At 35.1% G+C, this 27,500-nt stretch overlaps 1 pseudogene; it reads right to left on the bottom strand.

Moving 5' to 3' along the window:
* The window catches only part of LOC136839966 (zwei Ig domain protein zig-8-like), a 94,292-nt pseudogene that overhangs the window by 39,352 nt on the left and 27,440 nt on the right, over positions 1-27,500 (bottom strand).

Here is a 27,500-nt window from a genome sequence, read left to right as displayed (position 1 = left end):
GTCAGGTTGTTTAAAAGGGTCGTGAAGAGCGTTCTCGTTATGTACCACTTGATGGAGTCACGTAAGTGTCAGCGGGTCCACTTGTATATTTGGGGAACGTGAGGTATGTTTTTTTTTTTTTTTTTTTTTGCGACAAAGATGGATAGTTTCGGTTCATAAAAATCATACTTGACAGTTCTTCTTCCGCCATTTTTAAAGTTCTCCTTATATTTTAATAATTTATTTACGTTTTTATATATATAATTATTTATTAATTTATTATTTTAATTCTCTTAATATCTGATCTTTGCTTTCTATACTCCCTGTTACTTTCTGTTACTCCTTTCAAATGAAAATTCTATTCTTTGGAAGCTCGAAGTTTGTCAATGGCCCCTGTGGTGTACTTGTACCATATGAAAAGGGTCCATCTTCTGAATAATAATAATAATAATAATAATAATAATAAAGATATAACCACACTCCGTCCCTCAAAGAGTGTTTTTCAGTACTCCAGAATAACCTAGTTTGTATACAAGCAACAATCATAAATAAACAATCATTTAGGATAAAAAAAAAACAAACACACATTCCCGTACAGGTATACAAACACGTACAGTAACTCACGTACTACAAAACATCTCCGCGCAAGGAACTTAATCCCAAGAACGTGGGAACCGTCCCTGACAGCAAATGCTTCATCAAAGTTCGGCCTGAACGAGGAAAGGTGCTGTGAATCACAGAATGCGATTCGGAGGCGAAACAGAATGGATGAACTTGGCAGAAGTTGTGAGGCAGAAGGTGTAGGAGTTTCTAGGCGAGAATGAATGGATTGTCGGGTCAATGGTTTCGCAAAGTTAGGCGAGGATGTTCTCTTCACGTAGAGAAGAAAGCTACTGGAGTGATTAGAATATGTTACCTGGATTAATATGCTGGTGTCGTAGAGGTTCAATTTGTAAGATCCTAAGAGGTAACTTAAGTTTCGCAGGAAAAGTGTGACTATTTTTTACGAGATGGAACTTTGTCAAAATGGTCTGGACATGCAGAGAGAATGGGAGTATTTATAGTGGCAAGAATGAACACTTGTAAAGTACTCTTGGAGATCAGAAAGTCTTATCAGAAATAGTAGGGTTGATGGTGTGGAAATATGTTAATGGAGGAATTTAAGTGGGAAGTAAGATTTGTTATTGAAACTGGCTCTTTACAGATTTGTAAATGGAGTCATTTGTCTAGGTGAAATGTTGAACCATTTCATTTTATTATAAAGAATATTTTGTATTTTATACCTAACTGGATAACTCACAAATAATATTACTAGTATTGTTCAAGAGACTGAACGCTATTCATATGAAAGAAGCCTATAAGAGCCAGTGACTTGAAATTCAAACTTCCAAAGAATATGGTGATAATTTTACAGAAGTAACAGAAGATAAGAGGGAATTCAGAAAGAAGAGATCAGTCATTAAAAAATGTACCTTCCAACTTTGTTCATTGATTTAGTTGAAGACAACATGATCTAATTAGAAAATAACTTTTTATCTAAAAAGATGAATTTATTTTAACCCACAGGGAGCCATTAACCTGAAATTCAAGCTTCCAAAGAATATGGTGTTCATTTGAAAGAAGTTATAGAAAATAAGATATCCAGAAAGAGAGACCAGTCATTAGAAATCATAGTACTTTCCATCTTTGTTCATTTATTTAGCTGAAGATAACATGATCTCATTAAAAAATGACTGTATTTCTGAAAAAAAGAAGAATCTATTTAACTCACCGATCTGTCCCCAAGATTGGCAACTCTGCAGGGCAGGAAGGCGTGTGAACCCTCGTTCACTGTCACGTTGACGGGAGAATCCATGAACCGTGGCCCACCCAGCCAAGAGGAGCACCAACCTGATTTGGGTGGAAAAGGAAGCCTCATTAATTATAAGATAAGGGCAGGGGGACACAGTCAACATTCTAAGGATACCTACTTATCAAATTTCGCCAAAATTAGAGAGATATTAAATGTTGACATGTCAAATTTCCAGTGACCTTTAAAAATAGGTCAGGGTCGAAAACCTGTATCCTTTGACACATAGCTTGGAGCTCTGAAGATAGAGACATCTAATGTAGCATATATATATATATATATATATATATATATATATATATATATATATATATATATATATATATATATATATATATATATATATATATATTATTAACCTCTGACCTCGATACATATGTCAAGGTCATACATACTGGGGCGACTAGTCAGTAATACGTGGTGTGTTTACCAAGTTTCAACAGACTGATAATTTAGAGTCGTGTTGAAACCCAATTAAACGAATATACACTCTTACTTCAGCTAAAGAATCCATACCTCAAGACACCCAGAATCTCGATCCGACCCGTACCTCGACGAGGCAGAATTATGAGGCAATAGACTCCACCAGCTCCCTAATAAGGGGACGTGTGAAGCTAAAGGGTTTATGCAAAATGTTTTAATTAGCAACGGTTTATCTTGTTGCCGATGGGGTTAATGAGATGCGCTACACGGCAGATTTAGAGGGTTGCTTCCCAAATTAGATAGTATTGGCCCATTTGGGAGTTAGGGAACTTGATGTTTAATCGGTTGCGGTGTTGAGATAGGCCTCTGAATTCCCTAAGAAGAAGAGAGAGGTTCCTGGAAGCTTTTTTACGAATGTGGAGTACCTCAAAAAATATTCGTGTTTTCATTTAGTCACCTTCTATCTCTCTCTTACTCCGAACTCCATTTATTTACCTATTTATCTATTTATATATTTGTTTATTTATTGTTTCTTTCTAATAAGTAAGCCCTCTTTCTGTATTTTCCTTTACCTACTCTTTGGAAGCTTGAATTTCAAGTCAATGGTCCATGTGGGCTTGTTTCATATGGACAGGGTTAATCCTCTGATATATGTTTTATCTATTTTAACTCATTTTCATTCGTCTGAGTTCTCTAAAAAATATGGAATATTTTTGCGAATGTGGAGTACCTAAAAAATATTCGTGTTTTCAATGTCGTCCATCTTCTCTCTCTCTCTCTCTCTCTCTCTCTCTGATTCCAAAGTCCATTTCCATTCATCTGAGTGTCCTAAAATAATATGGAACTTTTTTACAAATGTGAAATACCTCAACAAAATATTTGTTTTTATCTCGTCCAATATTTCTCTCAGACTCTAAACTTAAGATGGTCCTCTGAGTCCCCACCCCCCAAAAATATGAAACTCTTTCACGAAAGTCAAGTACTTAAAAAAAATATTCACATTTTCATTCCAACCAATTTTTCTCTCAGACTCTAAAACTCCATCACAGTCATTCATATATTCCAAACAGGCAAGTACATAACGCGTACCATTCAGGCACGAAAAACCACGCAAGATCATCCATTGACGTTATTAGAGCTTAAGTGAAAGCCGTTATTGAGGCTGCTTTGTCATCCGTGATGGCTGAAAGCAGCGCAATTCACGACAATAATCCACCGCCTCATATTTCGTCGAATGTCGGATATGAAACTTCCCGCGAAGCGTGGCATTAGAGATCACAAATCACCTACTGCTATTTTTATCTGCGGGTTCACATGGACGGAGTCTTGTTACGTCCAAAACTGCAGTCAGTTTTCTTCTGGGGTAACGATTCTGTTTGGAAGGCTTGTTCAAGCGGGGTCTTTTCAAACAAAGGCTTTGTCAGACAAAGGCTCTTTTCGAACAAGGTCTTTTTGAAAGTATTTTTCAAAACAAAGTCTCTGTCAAACAAAGTCTTTTTTCAAACAGAGTCTTACTCAAAGAAAGTCTTCTTCAGTCATTGTCAAAAAAATCTTGTTCAAAAAAGTCGTTTTCAAACAGTCTTTTTCAAACAAAGTTTTTGTCAAACTTTGTCAAAGTCTTTGTCAAAGAAAGTCTTTTTCAAAAAAGTCTTTGTCAACATAGAAGAGAGATGTGGTGCCAGAGAGAGAAAGAGAAGAGAGAGAGAGAGAGAGAGAGAGAGAGAGAGAGAGAGAGAGAGAGAGAGAGAGAATCCATGCCTCCATCTTCTTATATTAATCAACAGATTAGACTACACAAAACAGTTTTTCAGTATCAACATAGAAAAGAGAAATATTACCAGAGAGAGAGAGAGAGAGAGAGAGAGAGATCGGCAAGAAGGGTTCCTTGGGAGATAACTGGAGGACAAATCATTTATTCATTATGGATAGACGAGGGATGAGCCCTACAGAAATGTCATTCATATATTATGAAGTGTCGTGTTTCTGGAATCTGTTGAAACGGGTGGAGGGAATTTGGATTGAAGTGGGTCAATTCTGTATGAGATTTGCCTTGTATTTTCCAAGGAGCCGAATTTTCTTTGCCTGTCTTTCTGTCCAGATTATTATTATTATTATTATTATTATTATTATTATTATTATTATTATATATACAATATATATATATATTTTATATATATATATATATATATACAATGTATACATATATATATATATATACATATATATATATATATATATATATATATATATATATATATATATATATATAGAGAGAGAGAGAGAGAGAGAGAGAGAGGGGGACTTGGAGGCCACATCGTCTTGCTAATCCACATCATTTCATGGGCGCGAAAAAGCAAAAGAAGAAGAAGAAGAAGAAGAAGAAGAAGAAGAAGAAGAAGAAGAAGAAGAAGAAGGAGGGGAGCAAGCAGAAGGAAATGGATTATTAGCGTTGATGAAAGCAAAGGCAAATAAAGAAAGATTGGATGATGATGATGATGATGATGATGATGAGGATGGAGTCTCCCAATATCCCCTTCCTTTCCTACCTTGCACTTTTGAGAGGGGGAAGACTGACAGCAGAATTTCTAATCAAAGTGCCAAAGGCTTGGATGGGGGATGGTGGGCCTTCAGGCACCTCTCTCTCTCTCTCTCTCTCTCTCTCTCTCTCTCTCTCTCTCTCTCTCAAAATGTACGAGGGAGTTACTCCCATGTTTCTCTTCCCTGGAAAACGCTTCTAGTAAAGTCCTTTACTCTCCCTCTCTCTCTCTCTCTCTCTCTCTCTCTCTCTCTCTCTCTCTCTCTCTCTCTCTCTCTTTCAGCAGATCCATCACGTTTATTCTCAGTGGCAATGGAAACCCATTCTTGAATAAATAATGAACCACAACCGGTTTATCTCAGCCAAGATCTACTTCTCTCTCTCTCTCTCTCTCTCTCTCTCTCTCTCTCTCTCTCATTCTCTCTCATCAAGAACGAGACGTACCTGGAAGGCCCATGTATAAAAGATGGGAGACTGAGAGATGCTGTTTGTAGTCAATGCAACCCTGTCTCGATGTAGTGAGTATTTTATAGATTTGGTGAATGCGGAGATTAGAACAGATGTAGGGATGAATGACGTAGGATTGGAAGGGCTAGTGTTGGATTGGGGAGGATTGGTGAGGATTATTGTAGGATTAGGCAGGCATTTTGAATTGACTTCGATGGAGTGAGTATTGAGAAGATTTGATGAATGTGGAAAACAACATAGGTATGGGGATGAGTGGCGTAGGATTGGTAGGGCTAATGTAGGATTCAGTGTAGGGTTGGGAAGGATTATTGTAGGATTAGGCAGGCATTTTGACCTGGCTGTTGAAGGAAATCAAGATATTAATGAATGAAAAGATACTAGAAGTTAATGGGATGCAATTGAGCTCTGCAATATGTTGCTGTTAATGTGTTGGAATGGCTGACCAAGGCTTGTAAGGTAAATACGGACGAGGGAAAGATTCCGAAGGAATGGATGAAAGGACGTTGTGGGTCGATTGGTAGTGCCCTGACTTTCCATTTGAGAGATCCAGGTTCGATCCTGATGTGAGCCAGAAATTCATTTCTGTCAAACAACGCGCTCTTGTGTTCATTAGTTCCAATATATAAATATAAATATATATATATATATATATATATATATATATATATATATATATATATATATATATATATTTCATATATTTAGTAGTAACGCTTGCTTTGAGACGGTACTTTATCTCTCTCTCTCTCTCTCTCCACTGCAGTAACAAAGCTGATACATCATTTAGCTTCTGAGAGCACTGAAGGATTGGCGCTAATTACGGAATTAGTTTTCCGGATTAGACCCGAGAAGCAACTGCTGTTACTTCGCTGCCAAATAACGCTGTAATGGCGGTATGCTCGTTGGTTGCCTGTTATTTGGTGTAATTTTTTTTAGATTTTGGTGATTGGCGTTTGAGGTTTTTTAAGATTTTGCTGTTATAGCATTTTCCAGTTGGTAAAGGTTCGAATCTCATATAATTTCATTATTATTATTATTATTATTATTATTATTATTATTATTATTATTATTATTATTATTTATTTAATATATATATATATATATATATATATATATATATATATATATATATATATATATATATATATATATATATTATTATAATTTATATAAATTTTAAGCATGTTTTGTGATATCCATGTTGTCTAATTCTAAACTTTTTATTATTACTAAGGCCGGTTTTTTCAATTTTTTTTTTTAGTAACCTAACTTTCTAAAGCCTTTTGTATAGTGAAGCTGAAAATATTACAAATTTAATTTTTCTGTCAAAAATCATAAGACCCTTTCAAAATATCCATCATATCTTTTTCTTCCCCAGCTTGAAATATAGTGTCACCAACACAGACACTGCTTATCTCTCCTCATTCTCCCTCAAACTCCCTCATTCTCCCTCATTCTCCCTCATTCTACGTAATTCTCCCTCATTCCAGGAACGTCAGAAATCCCACACAAGTGTCAGGCCCGAAATCATTTTCATCAACAGTCTGGTGTAACTCCTGAATTCTCCCTCCCCCTCCCCCCTTCCTCCCCTCCTTTCCCCTCCTTCCCCTCCTTCCCCTTCCCCACCTCCCCACACACACAAGGACAGCTCTAATGAAACTTTCCCTCTCCTATATTGCAATTGCTCATTTCTGGCTTGCAACAATTCATTAGGTGCAGAATAGAATCCCACGTGTAGGAGTTTTGGTTGGAGTACTCTCTCTCTCTCTCTCTCTCTCTCTCTCTCTCTCTCTCTCTCTCTCTCTCTCTCAAAAGACAAAACAGAGAAAGGTCGATGAATTAATTGGATTAATGGTCGACGAAGAGAGAGAGAGAGAGAGAGAGAGAAGAGAGAGAGAGAGAGAGAGAGAGAGTGAGTGCTCGGATATGTGTATAATTATGCTTAGGAAGAAACTTACTGCCCACATATCAAAAAGGATCTCTCTCTCTCTCTCTCTCTCTCTCTCTCTCTCTCTCTCTCTCTCTCTCTCTCTCTTTCCAATGCAAGCCTAGTAATCAGCTGGCTATTTCCCTCATTTCTATCTAATAGCCGAGTCATTTTTCCACCGCAGGAATGACCCTAGTAATCAGGGGAATTAGCTTCCGTGTTGTCACGTGACCAGTCCCCACGGAAATGCTTCCTAATACAATTACGAAGAAAGTGTTCTTGTTAATGGAAAATGTCTCTCCTGTCAGTTCTGATTAAAATCTTTCTCGCGTTACAATGTTCTCAAGGAATGACACGAAGATTGCTGTTTAAAAAGGATGTGTGGTTCTACTTGGTTCATTGTAGAAGGTAATCTTATGTTTGTTGAAAGGTTTTAAGAAAACTTGTTTTTTAATTTTCTGTGAAAGAAAACTATTGTGCCGGGTTTGTCTCTCTGTCCGCAGTTTTTCTGTGCGCCCTCATATCTTAAAAACTACTGAGGCTAGAGGGCTGCAAATTGGTATGTTGATCATCAACCCTCCAATCATCAAACGTACCAAATTGCAGCCCTCTAGCCTCAGTAGTTTTTATTTTATTTAAGGCTAAAGTTAGCCATACTCATGCGTCTGACAAGGATGTAGGACTTACACCACCGGGCCGTGGTTAAAGTTTCATGGACCGCGGCTCATACAGCATTATACCGAAACCACCGAATGGTAGACCTATTTTCGGTGGCCTTCATTATAAGCTGTACAGAAAACTCGATTGCGCCGAAGAAACTTCGGCGCATTTTTTACCTGCTTCTGAATGGAGGTGAATTGAATGACGAATTTTATAATGAACTGGAAACTAAATAAATAATATTTTCAGTGTTTTCGAATGACTTGCTTGATTAAATAGGTTTTATCCTCTCTCTCTCTCTCTCTCTCTCTCTCTCTCTCTCTCTCTCTCTCTCTCTCTCTATTCAGAAAAAGTAACAAACCAGGTTTTCTTACTTTCTTCTCTCATGTACCTTTATCAAGATTTTCAGCAAACACTCTCTCTCTCTCTCTCTCTCTCTCTCTCTCTCTCTCTCTCTCTCTCCTGCTTCTTCTCCAGGTCGCGAGTAGCGAGAGCGACATGCAATCCATCATAAAAAAATGGCAGGTTTTGCTATTTACATTGACAAACCATAATTCAAGCAGGATTAAGTGTTTCAGAGTCAGAGGTGCGTGAGAGAATTGACTTTGAAAAACTACTGTATCGTCTGTGTGTGTGTTTTTTTTTTTGGGGCGGGGGTGGGGCGGGCTATGAAAGGAGGATTGTTTTTTCGTCTGTGTCTGTGCCTGTTTTGGTCGTATGTTTGTTAGGTTTGTTTGTTTGTGAGTGTGTGTTTGTGTTGGCTGGATGTTTAAATAAATGGATCTGTATGTATGGTGAATGTAAATGGGTATGTTTGTAACAAACATGTAAATAAATAAATAAATATATATACATAAAAATATACATATGTATATATATATATATATATATATATATATATATATATATATATATATATATATATATATATATATAAACTGATAAACGTCTTGGTACAATAAAATTCCTGGCAGCAGGCTTAGCGCCGTATTGAATAGCCTGAAAACAGGCTTGCTGTCATGCTGAATAGATTGATGACCAGCTTTCTTGTACATTACATAGACTGAGAGATGAACTGTTGGTAAGTTTCGTAGACTGACAGCAGGCTTAATGGTACATCACATTGACTGAGAGATGAACTATTGGTAAGTTTCCTAGACTGACAGCAGGCTTAATGGTACATCACATTGACTGAGAGATGAACTATTGGTAATTTTCGTAGATTAACAACAGGCTTAATGCTGCATTACGTAGACTGAAAGATGAACTATTGGTAAGTTTCATAGACTGACAGCAGGCTTAATGGTACATTACATAGGCTATGAACTATTGGTAAGTTTCAGAGACTGACAGACAGGCTTAATAGTACATTACATAGACTGAGAGATGACTTGACTTACTGACGCCTTAGACTTGAGTGCAGACTGACTGCACATCTCGCATGGTTACTAAATAAAAATGAATTCCAGGATATTATTTATTTATTTTTTGTGAAACAACAAAAATGTAGAGAATTATAATTTTTCTACTTCAAAGAAGCAGCTAAAATGGCAATTCATAATTAATAATGATAGTATATTTAGTAGTTGTAAAAATGAGAGAGAGAGAGAGAGAGAGAGAGTCTGCTTTGAATATTTTATCAGTTATAAAAGTAGTAAAAGTGTGTGTGTGAGAGAGAGAGAGAGAGAGAGAGAGAGAGAGAGAGAGAGAGAGAGAGAGAAAGTATGCTTTAGATACTATCTTTGGCTTCAATGAAGCAAATAGAATATTTTTGCTCTACAAGAGACAAAAAAAAAAAAGAACATTCGATAATAGTTTTCCCGCACTGGGGTAACATTTACAAATTTATTCTTTTTTTATTTCAATTCACAAAACTCTGAGAAAACATTTCAACTCAACAAACACCACGAAAATGAATTTTTTTTCGCGACATCGATACAGGGACTTGAAAAACCCAAACACTAGTCTCCGTTTTGCTATGGATAAAGCAATAACGTTTTTTTTATTGCAGTTTTTTTTTTTTTTTGCAAATGTCAGGATTGTGTGACAATCACTGGCCTGTCTTATGGATCACGCTATGATGATTCTTGGTATCAATTCTGAGTCAGTTTTGGCGGATACTGTAATGCTCAGTGAAGGTGGATTGCGTTTAGTGTGAGAGTGAATGATGGTGTGGCCTCTCTCTCTCTCTCTCTCTCTCTCTCTCTCTCTCTCTCTCTCTCTTTGTATGATAGTGAATGATAATGTAGTATTCTCTCTCTCTCTCTCTCTCTCTCTCTCTCTCTCTCTCTCTCTCTCTCTCATTGTAAATGAAAATTTAATATCTCTCTTTCTATCTTTCTCTTTTTCTCTGATAGTGAATGATATTATACTCTCTCTCTCTCTCTCTCTCTCTTTTTTTCTCTGATAGTGAATGATATTATCATCTCTCTCTCTCTCTCTCTCTCTCTCATAGTAAATATATCATCTGTCTCTCCCTCTCTGTCTCTGATAGCAAATTATAATCTCTCTCTCTCTCTCTCTCTCTCTCTCTCTCTCTCCGAGATAGTGAATGATAATACAGTATCTCTCCGTCTCTGTCTGTCTGTCTGTCTCTCTCTCTCTATGATAGTAAATGATAATATCTCTCTCTTTCTCTCTCTGTCTGCCTCTCTCTCTCTCTCTGATAATGAATGATAATGTAGTCTCTCTCTCTCTCTCTCTCTCTCTCTCTCTCTCTCTCTCTCTCTCTCTCTCTCTCTCTCTGTCATTAAGTACACCAACATCTTTCACCAAACTGTTCATCCTTGAGAAGAGGAATGTAGGGTCAGACTCAACGTCAATTACTGGAATGAACACGGGGATCTATTTACTGCTTTCTCTGAAGTGGTAACGAAGTCTACCTGAGCTAAATTGATTTCCAGGTAAATAATCATTTGGCGTATTCAGTGACTACGTCTCAAAGGAGCTGATAAGTGATAGGAATTGCTTTCACAGTTTTAGTTTCCTGAAATGAGAACCATTGTGCCGACTTTGTCCACATTTTTTTTATGTAATTTCACGTCACACACTGTATACCCTACACTATTTGTAACTTCACCACACCATACTGCACTATACTGCATCCCATGTCAATAAAACCGGTCAGCAGGGAAATACATGATTTTTTGGGCAATTTCACGTTACTCGTTGCTTTTTCTATAATATATGAAACTTCACCACACCATACCTCACTATATTATACTATACTACTCTGTCGACTAGTTTCATTGGAAACTAGTCGACAGAGAAGTAAATTATTTTTCTGGGCCCATTTCACGTTACTCACTGTAAATCCTACTCTATTTGTAACTCCACCACACCATACTGCACTATGCACTTTACTATATCCTAGCCAATAAAACCAGTCAACAGAGAAGTAAATGGTTTTTTGGGCAATTTCACGTTACTCACCGTTTTCCTAAACTATTTGCAACTCAACCACACCATGCTGCACTATAGTTCGCTATACTACTATATCCCTAGCCAATAAAACCAGTCGACAGAGAAGTAAATGATTTTTTGGGCAATTTCACGTTACTCACCGTTTTCCTACACTATTTGTTACTCCACTGTACCATACTGCACTATACTGCACTATACTACTATTTCCCTAGCTAATAAAACCAGTTAACGGAGAAGTAAATGATTTTTTGGGAAATTTCACGTTGCTCACCTTTTTCCTACACTGTTTGTAACTCCACCACACCATACTGCACTATACTGCACTGTACTACATCCTTCGTCAATAAAACCAGTCGACAGAGAAGTACAGTAAATTATTTTTTGGGCAAATTCACGTTACTCACCGTTTTCCTACACTATTCGCAACTCAGCCACACCATACTACACTATACTATATCCCATGCCAATAAAACCAGCCGACAACGATTCGAGTGAAAGGGGAGAATAACGCTGAAATCCGATTGGATTTGTCCAATCGGCCCCAATCTGCAAATCTCCAAACGATTCCCAATATTGCAAAAAGCTTATTTATTGATAGACAAAAAAAAAAAAAGGATAAAAACTAGGCCGGTTCTCTTTCGCCAACCGCTGCGGAAATATTATTTTTCGTTTGAAATCCCGCATAGGTAATTAAACGGGGAAAATATTGAAAAGAACGGAAGAAAATGGACAAAAGACTATACGTACTCATTTGTATGTATATACATCTTGTTCGCAGGGTATGGCATTCGAGTGTATAGAATGCGCAAGCGCTTCGGCTGGTAAATAAAACCAATATTCTTTTTTCCCCGTTTTTTTATCTATATTTTTCTATAAAGAGGCGGATTCATACGGGTTCCGGAAATGAAACTTTGATATGAATCCCGAATATTGAAAGCGGGCCAGTTGCCGATTTGGGGGTCCAAGTGGCTACGACCTAGCGGATTGGAATTGGAGGTTTGTTCATTCATAAATTTCTATCTGTAATTTTCTCAATGAATGCGCTGCGTAGTATTACGGTTATTGGTCTGTAGTTGCCTGGGAAGTCCATTGTGCTTAATTTGATGTGAGGAGTGAGGTGGTTTCTAACACTTTCTAAAGTCACTTTCTCCAGTGGGGAAAGCTGCATGGATATACAGGGAAACACAATCACACACAAATGCACACAAATATATAAATGTATGTATATATGTGTATATACCGTATGTATGTATGTATATATATATATATGTATATATATATATATATATATATATATATGTGTGTGTGTGTGTATATATATATGTATATATAATGTGTGTGTGTGTGCGTGTGTTTTAATAAAGAATAGTCACAAACTGAACAGATGGCCCAAACGCAAATATTGTAACATATATATTTTGTAAAATATATTTGGCTTCGTAAGCACTGAATAAGTAAACCTACAGAAATAAAAAAAACGCAAAAAAAAAGATTTAAAAAAAAAATACGATAAAATTGAAGAGACAGATAACGGAAGGAAGAAAAACTCTTTGCAAAAAGAAGACAACCAAACAAACAAATAAATATTCAACGAAAAAAAAAAATAAAATAAAAAACAAGACATTCCTTTTCCGGGACATTATAAATCAAGCCATATCTAACAGGTGCTTCATAAAAACAAACAGATCTTCGGCCTTCCTTTGATGTCAGCGAACCTAACCCCTTCCCCCTCCCTCCCTAGCTCCCCTTTTGCCCCACAACCCTTTTCACCTCCCCCCGCCCCGAAAAAGAACGCTGGGAAGTCATTTACGAGATATGTCATTATCTTCATCAAAAGAAATCTGTCTTCTTTGAATCAAAAGGGAGAAGAGATTTTGCCTTTCAGTCAATGTTCTCTCGCATGATTTGCCTCTTTTTTTGGGAGGGGGAGGGGGAGGGGAGGGGGAGAGGAAAGGGGACGTCCTCCCCTTCCTTTCACCGGACCTCAATGGGACATGAGAGAGAGAGAGAGAGAGAGAGAGAGAGAGAGAGAGAGAGAGAGAAAAGGATTTTGATTTTGATTTTATATTACATGTTCCTAACATCATGACCGTACGTATAAAGGTGTATGGAAAGAGAGAGAGAGAGAGAGAGAGAGAGAGAGTAGGAACTTGAGAGTAAATGAGATGTTTTATTATCTGGGGAGAAGTAAAGGTACAATGAGAGAGAGAAAGAGAGAGAGAGAATGTTTTTATTACCTGGGGGCTTCCTTATGCAAATGAAGAGGTCATATAAATCACTAAGAAACGCTGTAAAAAATGAGTAAGACTCATTTATCACGTAAATTCTCTCTCTCTCTCTCTCTCTCTCTCTCTCTCTCTCTCTCTCTCTCTCTCTCTCTCTCTCTCTCTCTCTCTCTCTCTCTCTCTCTCTCTCCTCCCCTAAAGTCATACCTAACCGCTAATCAGATTATATAAAAGTGGATTCACCTTTATTGATTCAACAAAAATAACAATGAATAACTGGCCCACACATTTTTAAGCCCACTGATGCCAGAGAGAGAGAGAGAGAGAGAGAGAGAGAGAGCTTCCCTAATCCCAACAACATAACTATGCCATTTGCCGTGTTTAATAGACACATTTGTTATGGGAGAAGGGGTAGGGAGTGTGAGTGAGAGAGAGAGAGTGAGAGGGAGAGAGAGAGGTATAACAAGGCGATAAAAATATCTCTAAAGTTATGAGGCTTTTGTGTGTGTGTGTGTGTGTGTGTGTGTGTGTGAGAGAGAGAGAGAGAGAGAGAGAGAGAGAGAGGTAAAAAAAAATACTCACAGTGAAAGTAAAATCTATGGACGATGTCATTAGCCTCTCGTATAAAGGTTGATTATATTAGTCACTTGTTTGTATAGTTGAGGCTAAATAGAGTCCCATGTAAGTGTTAATAATGTATATTTTGTTTTATTCGTATATTAAGAAACGTTTCGAATTCTGGGGATTTTTTTACGTGTTGACCAGACGATTATTAAGAAATGCAATGGCTTCTTAAGAAATGCAATGACTTCTTAAGAATTGCAATGACTTCTTAAGGAATGCAACGACTTCTTATGATGACTTCTTAAGAAATACAATGACATCTTAAGAAATGCAATGACTTCTTAAGGAATATAATGACTTGTTAAGAAATGCAGACTTCTCAAGAAATACAATGGCTTCTTAAGAAATACAATGACTTCTTAAGAAATGCAATGACTTCTTAAGAAATGCAATGACTTCTCAAGAAATACAATGGCTCCTTAAGATATACAATGACTTCTTAACAAATGCAATGACTTCTTAAGAAGTGCAATGGTTTCTTAAGAAATGCAATGACTTCTTAAGAAATACAATGACATCTTAGGAAATACAATTTCTTAAATACAATTTCTTAAGAAATGCAATGACTTCTTAAGAAATACAACGACTTCTTAAGAAATGCAATGACTTCTTAAGAAATGCAATGACTTCTTGAGAAATGTAATGACTTCTTAAGAAATACAATGACTACTGAAGAAATCCAGTGCTTACTTAAGAAATGCAACGATTTCTTAAGAAATTAGATGACTTCTTAAGAAATGCAACGATTTCTTAAGAAATCAGATAACTTCTTAAGAAATGCAATGACTTCAACTGAGCATAAGTAATTAGCCTCATGATTTAGCTCACTGACTTGCAAAAAAAAAAATTCAGAGATTTATAAGAAAAATAATAAAATAGAATGATATATAATATCACAAATATGGGATGTACAGTATTACTGTATATATATATATATATATATATATATATATATATATATATATATATATATATATATATATATATATATATATATATATATATATATGTAATATATATATATATATATATATATATATATATATGCCGGCATATGTGGGTCTGGTACCTCCATTCAATCACCTGTGCTGGATAATGGTTTCCTTTTTGACCTTAAAAACATTCTGAGGTCAAACATTCGATTTCTGTGGAACGTTTAAAGTTGAGTCCACGAAGCTCTCTCTCTCTCTCTCTCTCTCTCTCTCTCTCTCTCTCTCTCTCTCTCTCTCTCTCTTTTTAATCTGCCTCCCTTGTAAGTTCAGTGGTAAACGCGGCCTATCTAGTTTCTACTCTCTCTCTCTCTCTCTCTCTCTCTCTCTCTCTCTCTCTCTCTCTCTCTCTCTCTCTCTCACTTCTCTGCCTCCCCTGTCAGTTCAGTGGCTCTCTCACTCTCTCTCTCTCTCTCTCTCTCTCTCTCTCTCTCTCTCTCTCTCTCTGCCTCCCTGCCAGTTCAGTGGGCACTCTCTCTCTCTCTCTCTCTCTCTCTCTCTCTCTCTCTCTCTCTCTCTCTCTCTCTCTCTCTCAGGACACAGCATGGATTGGGGAAGGGGAAAAACCAATATGCGCAAAAAGAGAAAAAACAAATTTAAAAATAAAAATCCTCCTCTCTCTCTCTCTCTCTCTCTCTCTCTCTCTCTCTCTCTCTCTCTCTCTCTCTCTCTCTCTCTCTCTCTCTGCAAAAATAAGAGCAGAAGCAAAACGTAAATAAAAGTATATAAAATCCCAGCGACGGCCTGTGACCATAAACCGTATAAATCCTTGCCACCTCATGATTTCTCTGGTATATGCAGTTTTTTATTACTGGCCTCTCGAGAATTTATTTGACTTTGGGCGAATGAAATTCTGGGAATTTTGCGAGAATGAAATTCTGGGGATTTTTTGGGTGTCCACTTCTACTGGCCTTGCGAGAATTGGTAGTTTATTTTAGATGACTTTAGATGAATAAAATTCTGGGAATTTTATGGATATCCACTTTTACTGGCCTTTCAAGAATTTGAGTTTGGTCGAATAGAATTCTGGAAATTTTATGGATATGCACTTTTAATGGCCTTTTGAGAATTGGTAGTGTATTTTACATGACTTTTCTCGAATAAAATTCTGGAAATTTATGAATAAATATCTTTACGGGTCTTTCGAGAATTTGACTTAAGTCGTATAATTCTGGTAATTCTATGGATAAATATTTTTACGGGCCTTTCGAGAATTGGTAGTTCCATTTTTTGACTGAGCGAACAAAATTCTGGGAATTTTTTTTAACAAATACTTTTACGGGCCTTAGAGAATTGGCAGTTCAATTTATTTGAGTGTGACTGAATAAAATTCTGGGAATTTCACGAGTAAATATTTTTATGGGCCTTTCGAGAATTTGTAGTGTATTATATATGACTTCACAGGAATAAAATTCTGGGAATTTTCTGTATAAATATCATTAAATACCATGGTCATTGTGACCCACAACAGTCAACTGACATACAATCCTAATTCACTGCTTGGATTGACAGTGGCATGATTTAGCTTTCAGAAAATAGGCCCTTTCGTTTCTCGCCCGTGGGATTGATCTTGTGCCTCTTGCTGGTGTGAATTTGGATTTTCAGATTGATTATATATATATATATATATATATATATATATATATATATATATATATATATATATATATATATATATAGAAAGAGAGAGAGAGAGAGAGAGAGGTTTAACAAAAAATTAATCATATATATATCATATAGAGATATGTAGAGATAGAGAGAGATGTAGAGAGATTAATTAAAGCTAATCAGGCAACTAAGATATATATATAGATAGAGATTATTAAAATATAATCAGACAACTATATAAATATATATAGGCATACTAATAGAGAGAGAGAGAGAGAGAGAGAGAGATTAAGCCTTAATCAGACAACTATATATATATATATATATATATAGAGATTAAATATAGCCTATAATCAGACAACTAAGATATAGAAAGAGAGTTTAACAAAAAAGCCTTAATCAGACAACTAAGCCTTAATCAGACGACTAAGAGAGAGAGATTAAAAAACCTTAATCAAACAACTAAGAGAGAAGAGAGAGAGAGAGAAAGAGAAAGAGCGATTAAAAAAGCCTTAATCAGGCAACTAAGAGAGAGAGAGAGAGAGAGAGAATCACCTCACCTTCCAAGCTTGGGGGGGGGGGAGCGGTCGGGAGCATCCCACCGCTAATAGACAAGACGATAAGAAACCTTAAAAAAAAAATCGGATGAGGAAAGTGTATCCGGAACACGGCCGTAAATCGAAAACTCATTACCGGATGGCCATTACTCTCTCTCTCTCTCTCTCTCTCTCTCTCTCTCTCTCTGTTGCGCGCGTGTGTGTGTCTGCGTGTTTTATGTGTCTATTAAACGGTAAAGAAGGTGGGAGAATCCCTTAGGACAAAGACTTGTCCGAATCCATAAATCTTTCGCCATGTTGGAACAAAGAAGGTAGGTCAAAGATTTCCTTTTTTTTTTTTGTCTTTTCATTGAATGAACTCAGAGACACTTCGGTTTTAGTTTTCTGTAAAAGAAAACTATTGTGCCGGCTTTGTCTGTCCGTCCGCACTTTTCGTGTCCACACTTTTTTCTGTCCGCACTTTTTCTGTCCGCCCTCAGATCTTAAAAACTGCTGAGGCTAAAGGCCTGCAAATTGGTAAGTTGATCATCCACCTTCCAATCATCAAACATACCAAATTGCAGCCTTCTGCCTGTGGATTTTATTTAACTATTAGGTTAAAGTTGGCCATAATCGTGCGTCTGGCAACGATATAGGACGGGCCACCACTAGGCCGTGGTTCAACTTAAATGGGATGCGCATTCAGCATTATACCGAGGCCACCGAAAGATAAATCTGTATTCGGTGACCTTGATTATACGCTGTAGCGGCTGTACAGAAAACTCGATTGCGCTGAAGAAACTTCAGCGAATTTTTTACTTGTTATATATATAAGTCGTTCCCACTTTTTTCGGGAGGGGATGTAAGGGGAGGAAAGGGTGTAAAGGGGGGGTGGAATGCATCCCGAAGAATCTCATTTGTTCTTCACGTTATTTTAATCTTGAATATTCGTGTATAGATTGGTCGTGAAGGATTGGTCTATTGTGCATTGGAGAATTCGCATGATTTTGTACGTAAATTGGTGAAGAGGTTATCTTGTTGAAGCACGTCTCTCTCTCTCTTTCTCTCTCTCTCTCTCTCTATATATATATATAGTTATATATATATATATATATATATATATATATATATATATATATATATATATATATATATATATATATAGTTATAAACTTCTTATAATATACGACATACCTAAAAATCCAGTATTCCAAAATTAAGTAAAACTGACCCATTACAATAATATCATAACTAGCATTTACAAATTACTTTCAAACACTCAAAGCAAAATTAATCCCCCATCTGAACCCTGCCTATATTAATGCAAAATCCGTAATCCCTTCGTCCTCAAAACTCCCGAGCTGTTTTAAGGATTCCAGTAATTACACTACAACGAGAATGACTTTCTAATTGCTGCTAATTTCACGTAAGAGACAATTTTTATGGCGCAGATTAAATTGTTTAGCTGTTCAGGAATACCCGACGAATACCTGGACATAGGAACATAGGCTACGCTTGTTGCCGAGGAGGGAAAAACTCTTCCTCCTTTTCAGTGAGAGAGAGAGAGAGAGAGAGAGAGAGAGAGAGAGAGAGAGTGTGTGAGTGTGTGTGGTGTGTGTGTGTGTGTGTGTGTGTGTGTGTGTGTGTGTGAGAGAGAGGGGAGAGGGAGAAAACATTTGATAGTCCTGGATTCTGTCGCATATCAATAATTCATTTAAAATTCTCTCTATATTAATTTGTGCATTTGTTGTTTATTTGCTAATTTGTTGTTTTTCTTAACTAATAACTAATCTCTTTCTGCATTTCCAATTTTCTTCCGTTGCTTCTTTCAACCGAACGCTGTAATATCCTTTTGGAAGTTTGAATTTCAAGTCATTGGATTGGCCCCTGTGGTGGACTTGTTCCATATGAATAGGGTTCATCCTCTCTATAACAATAATAAAGTCAAGAATGCGCCGAATTTTCTTCGGCGAAATCGAGTTTTCTGTAAAGCCGCTACAGCGTATGATCAAGGCCACCGAAAACAGATCTATCTTTCGGTGATCTCGGTTATAATGCTGTATGACCCGCGGCCCATGAAACTTTAAGCACGGCCCGGTGGTGGCCTATCCTATATCGTTGCCAGAAGCACGATCATGGCTATCTTTAACCTTAGATAAAATAAAAGCTACTGGGGCTAGAGGGCTGCAATTTTGGTATGTTTGATGATTGGAGCATGGATGATCAACATACCAATTTGCAGCCCTCTAGCCTCAGTAGATTTTAAGATCTGAGGGAGGACAGAAAAAGTGCGGACAGACAAAACCGGCACAATAGTTTTCTTTTACAGAAAACTGAAAAAACCGCCTTCTTGATTACTATTGGTAAGTGAAAAGTGCTTGTTTATTATTGCTTAAAATCGGACTAAACCCGCCCGGTGAGTTCGTGTTTAGTTTCGTTGGCGAGAATTTGTAAAAAGAAGGAACAGTGACAAAAATATATCATTTGTACTCTGTGCATAAAATGAAAAAATCGTCTCCCTTAATTTCTTGACTAAATGAATATCTATTCCATTGCAAGGCAGTATTATGTGACATACCTTGGCATCCTACTGGAACACACACACACACAAACACACAAACACACATACACAAACACACAAACACACACACACACACAAAAACGTCAAAAATATTGATTTTTTTTTCTTTAAAATAGACCAAAACCTTCCCCCTGGTTACTTGACTGAATGAATGTATAATCCATATTATTTGACATACACACCTACACATCCTATTCGAACACACAAACATGCACAAACACACACACAGGTACACACACACATTCGCATACACGTCAAAATATCTTTATTATTTTTATAAATATTAAAAAATTGTCCCCTTAGTCATATGGCTGAAAGAATATCAGTTCCATATTGTTGGACATACCTTCACATCACACACACACACAAACACACACACACACACGCACACACACGCGCGCGTGCACACACACACGCACACACAAAGCTTTCACACGAATACACCTCACCCGATGTGTCGAATTTGACGAAATATAACGCCCAGCAGGCATTGAAATCAAAATGTCTAAAAAATAAAATAAAAATAAAAGTTATTCGAACTTTTATGCTCAAAATCAGATTAGTTCCAGAGAATTATTTGGGCGTCGAAAGTTGCAACGGCTTTTGTTTGTCGTTAAAGCTTTCGTCGATAAATAGGAATTTTGGCATTCCTGTAGATCAGCGGTTTTTGAATATTATATATATAATATATATGTATATATATATATATATATATATATATATATATAATGTTTATATATATATATATATATATATATATGTATATTTACATATATAATATATATATATATATATATATATATATATATATATATATATATATATATATATATATATATATATATATATATATATATATACAAATTGTTTCTAAAATGTCTTACCCTTCCATACAGAAAGCGACCGCTATATACCCTTAAATAAAACCAAGGCTTATGAAAAATGAAGCCTCAGTCGCTCTGGACCGTAATTGAAATGAAGTTGTACCCTGGAAAATAAATAAAAAAAAAGAGAGAAATAAAAAGATAAATTATCCAAACAAACTGGTCTACCGGTTCAGAAAACACCGAGGATTAATCTTTTGGGAAAGGGAGCCGGTCCATTTATAATGTTTCATAGCTGATATATTACTGTGTATATATGAAAGAGAGAGAGAGAGAGAGAGAGAGAGAGAGAGAGAGAGAGAGAGAGAGAGAGAATTATCTGCTATTATTGTATATAATGCAGAGAGAGAGAGAGAGAGAGAGAGAGAGAGAGAGGAGAGAGAGAGAGAATCTGCTGTCATATAGTAACAGAGAGAGAGAGAGTACTTGCTGTCACTACGTGGTATATTACAACCAGAGAGAGACAGAAGATAGAAATTGAGTGTATGTCACTGTATAATAGCAGAGAGAGAGAGAGAGAGGAGAGAGAGAGAGAGAGAGAGAGAGTGTACCTGAGTATATCTTCCTGTATGTAAAACACAGAGAGACAGAGAGATAGAAAATAGAGAGTGTATCTAACACATTTACTATACAGAAAGCAGAGAGAGAGAGAGAGAGGACCACTGGGCTAAAGCCCAGAGCCACCGGTAATGGGGAAATTGAATTAAGGCTCCAGAAAGCTACGTAAGAAGGGTCTGCATCCGCAAAGCCTTCCTTTTTTCTCTCTCTTTTTCTTTCTTTATTTTATTTACTTGGCCCCTGCGGTCTCCTTCCCTACTTATATGCTTTATTTTAGTTCCGTTCTTTATTTTAGGTATTAATTTTTATGCTTTTATGCTTTGGAAACAAGTAAAAAATGCGCCGAGGTTTCTTAGGCGCAATCGAGTTTTCTGCCCAGAGCATAATCAAGCCCACCAAAAATAGATCTATCTTTCGGTGGTCTCGGTATGATGCTGTATGACCCACGGCCAGTGAAACTTTAACGGCGGCCCGGTGGTGGCCTATCTTATATCGTTGCCAGAAGCACGATTATGGCTAACTTTAACATTACTGTAAATAAAATAAAAACTACTGAGGCTAGAGGGCTGCAATTTTGGTATGTTTGATGACTGGAGGGTGGATGATCATGCCAATTTGCATTCCCTCTCAACCTCGGCTTTTAAGATCTGAGGGCGGACAGAAAAAGTGCGGACAGAATAAAATGCGGACGGACAGACAAAGACGACACAATAGTTTTCTTTTACAGGAGAATAAAATTGTGATAATGTTATTTGTTAATAGCCAATATCTGTCCTCCAGCAGCGTTTGTGTGCGTATGTGTGTGTGTATGTGTATGTGTTAATGTTTGTGTATGTATGTGTATGTGTTTGTATGTAACACATGTCAAGGAAACTCCTAATATCCTATGAACAAACAAAAAGGAAGTTTAGGATCAATATTGAACAGACTAATAACTAGATAAAACTAGATAAAAATGAGAGAGAGAGAGATTGTAACACAAGTTTAGTTATTCTTTAGCTTTAAGTATGCCTCAGTAACATAATATCATTACAAAATTGCCAAATCTGAATTTCTAAGTAAATATAAATACATATATATAATATCATTACAAAATATATTATATATATATATATATATAATATATATATATATAAATCTGAATTTCTATACATATATAAAATATTATAATATATATATATATATATATATATATATATATATATATATATATATATATATATATATATATATATATATATATGTATGTATATATATATATATATATATATATATAATATAAATATATATATATATATATATATATATATATATATATATATATATATATATAATAATAATATATATATATATGTATATATATATATATATATATATATATATATATATATGTATGTATATATATATATATATACATACCTACATCAACTATCAACTATCTAACCACAAGCAAAGAAAATCAATGGATTACTCATTCAGAAAACCCGTTTATCCGGCCTGATGGTAATCCGGGATTAACTATTTTATTCATTATCCGTATCCGGATTACGCTGACATGAGTGTCACGCTAAAATGGCTTATGATAATTATCTTGAAGGCTGACCCGTAATTTGGGAAATCGTTTGGCAGGACAAATTATATTTATTAGAAGAAGAATAAGGAGAAGCAGAAAGGAACGAATAAAAAAAGATAAGTAGTGAATATGAAGAAATATATATGTATATATATATATATATATATATATATATATATATATATATATATTATGTATATATATATATATATATATATATATATATATATATATATATATATATATATATATATATATATATATATATATATATAATTTCTTCGAAACCTTTATTCACCTTCGATTTAAACTGGAAAATATTCTGGAATATCCGCTTTTTGATACTTGAAACAAAGAAAGGTATTGGAATATCCACACAGTAATATCAGCCTTGTATGAAGATGACACCTTTAATTTAAACTGGAAAATATTCTGGAATATCCCTTTTATTGATATCTGAAAAACTTTAGAGAAAATACTGGAATATCTCTTTTGATACCTGGAAAACTTAGAGAGAGTACTGGAATATCTACACAGTAATACTCTAGCCTGGTAAGAAGATGAAACCTTTGATCGAAACTGGAAAATATTCTGGAATATTGCCATTTTTTTATACCTGGAAAACAAAGCGGAAACCTTGGAAAGAGCAAAGAGAAAGTACTGGAATATTAGCACAGCAATCCTGTACGAAGATCAAGCCTTCGATTGGAACTGGAAAATATTCTGGAATATTACTTTTTTAAATACCTGGAAAACGAAGAGAAAATACTGGAATATCCCCCACAAGAGTCTTCAGGCCTTGAATGAAGAGTAAGCCCTTGATTTAAACCGGAAATGATTCAGGAATATCTCGTTTTTTGATACGTGGAAAAAATACTGGAAAATCAATTTTTTTGATACTGGAAAACAAAGAGAAAATACTGGAATACCCTTACAGTAATACTCCAGTCTGTATGAAGATAAAACCTTTGATTTAAACAGTGAAATATTCTGGAATATTCCCTTTATTAATACCTGGAAACTTAGACAAAATACTGGAATGCCCTTACAGTAATATTCCAGCCTTATATGAAGATGTAACCTTCGATTTAAAAAGTGAAATATTCTGGAATATTCCCATTTTTTGATAACTGGAAAACTTAGACACAATACCGGAATATCCGCACAGTAATATTCCAGCCCTGTATGAAGGATGAAAACTTTGATTTAAACAGTGAAATATTCTGGAATATTCTCTTTTCGATACCTGGAGAACTTAGACAAAATGCTGGAATATCCACGCAGTAATATTCCAGCCTTGTATGAAAATGAAACCTTCGACTGAAACTGGAAAATATTCTGGAATATTCCCATTTTTTATAACAAATTTAGACAAAATACTGGAATATCCGCACAGTAATATTCCAGACAATACTCCTGCCTTGTATGAAGAGAAACCTTTGATTTAAATAGTAAAACATTCTGGAATATTCCCTCCATTGATACCTGGAAACAAAGCGCAAATACTGGAATATCCGCAAAGTAATATTCCAGTCTCGTATGAAGATGAAACCTTCGATTGAAACTGGAAAATATTCTGGAATATCCTCTTTTTGATACCTGGAAACTTATACAAAATACTGGAGTATCCGCTCAGTAATATTCCAGTCTTGTATGAAGATGACACCTTTGATTTAAACAGTAAAATATTCTGGAATATTCCCTTTATTGATGCCTGGAAGCTTAGAGAAAATACTGGAATATCAGCAAAGTAATATTCCAGTCTTGTATGAAGATGAAACCCTCGACTTAAAAAAAAAAAAAATGATTCTCACGGAGGAAAAAAAAGCACTTTCCCTTAATCACTTGGAATCCCCCAACGAATTCTTTGAAATGTCAGAGTAACACAGACACACACACACACACACACACACGCCTACCTCTTTCGTCGCCTAGGGCGCTTTTAAACTCGCCGAATCCTTTCGGGTCTCGACAAACGCCGCTGTGTGGAAATCCAGTGCCGGTCAGACTTCGAGTTGAGAATTGAATAAAAGCAAGCAACGGGACTCGCTTTGCTTTCACGAAAGCAGCTGAATATTGCTTTTCAGAATAAGGCTTTTGTTATTATTTTTTTTTTTTTTGTCTATGCTTTTGAAATGTAAATTTCCTTTATTCTCTGTCTGTCTGTCTCTCTCTCTCTCTGATTCCTCCTTTCTCTCTCTCTCTCTTTTATTCCTCCTCTCTCTCTCTCTCTCTCTCTCTCTCTCTCTCTCTCTCTCTCTCTCTCTCTCTCTCTCTCTCCCTCTCCCTCTCCTCTCCTCTCTCATTCTCCCTCTCTCTCTCTCTCTCTCTCTCTCTCTCTCTCTCTGTGTTTCATCTAAGTGTTGAAAAATTGTTTCTTAACAAGGAAAAAAAATGTTCAGGTGAGTCTCATCTCGTCGTATTGTTGTTTCGCATTCTTTGTTTTTCTTTGTTGTTTCTCTTATTCTGTTTGTTGTTTACCTTGGTAGTTGTTTTCCGTGGGCGGGGATATTCTTGTTGGAGCCTTTGGGTTAATAATAATAATAATAATGATAATAATAATAATAATAATAATAATAATAAAATGTTGTAGTCTTTGGGTTGATAATAATAATAATAATAATAATAATAATAATAATAATAAAATGTTGTAGTCTTTGGGTTGATAATAATAATAATAATAATAATAATAATAATAATTTTATTAGTGCGAGTTTACCAATTCCAGTGAAGATAAGCAAAAAGATAATAAATAAAGTAAATAAACAAGTAAATGAAATAAAAATAAATATATAAATCAATAAATAAATATTAAAAAATAAATACTTCAATCGTTAAATGCGAGAAAATAGACCAGCTTCTCAACATCAAATTACTTAGCAAGTGTTGAAATGGTCTTGCTATTTTGAGCCCAGACAAAATGCTTGCTTAATTAAATCCCGGTTTGTCATTTTTCCTTTTCATTCAGTGAAAGAGGAGGAATGATTTAATGAATGAGGTAGAAGGAAGACGAGATATTTCTCATGATGAAAATTCTTCGTTAAACTTGGAGCCGTTGTAATTCTAATTTGTGATGGAAGATGCTTTTCATTGTATGTATATAAATATATATATATATATATATATATATATATATATATATATATATATATATACTATATATATACATATATTATATATAATATATATATACATATATTATATAATAATATATATATATTATATATGATATATATATATATATATATATGTATATATATATATATATATATATATATATATATATATATATATATAATAATATATATATATATATGTATATATATATATATATATATATATATCTATATATATATATATATATATATATATATATATATATATATATACACTATGTAAAGTATATACTGTATATATATATAATTATATACGTACTTACAATTTCCTTAGAATATGGTTTTTAATCCATTAACTAATTTGGTAGTTTTTTTTGGCGTCACAACTACTATGGTCACTGAAACTTTTTATTTATGATTTGCTGTTAAATACATCTACAAATCTTCAGATAATTTTCCTTACTCAGTGGTCTTTCTATATCCTTAATACATTGGAAAAAGAATGTTCACTATCATTAAAATGCAATAAAATACAGCTTAAGACTTAAGGCTAGACTTTTTAAGTAAAAAACCAAGCTAATCCCAAGTCCAAAAAAGACTTGCGTAAGTCCACAGGATTCTGGGGACCTCCAGCCCAGAGCAAAAAAAAAAAAGTAACGGAACTACTGATTTTTTTTTTCTATTTTAGTCGCACTTTTTCCTAGATAATTTTTCATAGTCGTCCACTGAACCCCTCCCCCCACCTCTCTCTCTCTCTCTTTCTCTCTCTCTCTCTCTCTTCTCACAATGTCAAAGAGTGAAATTCATGAGCAATATTGCAGGGAGTGGAAAGTTATTTTCTCCAGACTGAATATTATAGCTAAGCCCATTACACACGCACACACACACATATGTATATATATATATATATATATATATATATATATATATATATATATATATATATATATATATATATATATATATATATATACAATACTGTATATGTATATATATATATATATCCCTATACCTATATTATATAATATATAAAATATATTTATATATATATATATATATATATATATATATGTATGTGTGTGTGTGTATGTGTGTATGTGCATGTGTATGTGTTATCCTTTCTAAATGTGATTAAAATATTCAGTCTGGAGAAAATAGCTTTTCAACTCTGGCATTAGTGCCTCGTGAATTTCACTCTTTGACGTTATGTGTAAGAGAGAGAGAGAGAGAGAGAGAGAGAGAGAGAGAGAGAGAGGGCGGTCAGTGGACGGATGAAAAATGGGCTAGAAAAAAGAGAGAGACTAAAATAAAACCAAATAAAAAAAGAAGTCGTTCCATTATTACTTTTTTTTTTTTTGCCCTGAGCTGGAGAAACCCTGAATTGTGGACTCGCGAAAGTCTGTTTTGGACTTGTCATTAGCTTAGTTTTTCGGACTTGAAAGTCCAGGCTAAAGTCTCATGCTGTGTTTTACTACCTTGTTAAGATAGCAAACATTCTATTTAAAATATTGAAGGTATAGAAAATTCCACCGAGAAGGGAA

The sequence above is a fragment of the Macrobrachium rosenbergii genome, chromosome 7, assembly GCF_040412425.1.
Source record: "Macrobrachium rosenbergii isolate ZJJX-2024 chromosome 7, ASM4041242v1, whole genome shotgun sequence".
Taxonomy (NCBI): domain Eukaryota; kingdom Metazoa; phylum Arthropoda; class Malacostraca; order Decapoda; family Palaemonidae; genus Macrobrachium; species Macrobrachium rosenbergii.
The sequence above is the reverse complement of the archived record's forward strand: the minus strand, read 5'-3'. Positions and strand labels throughout refer to the sequence as shown.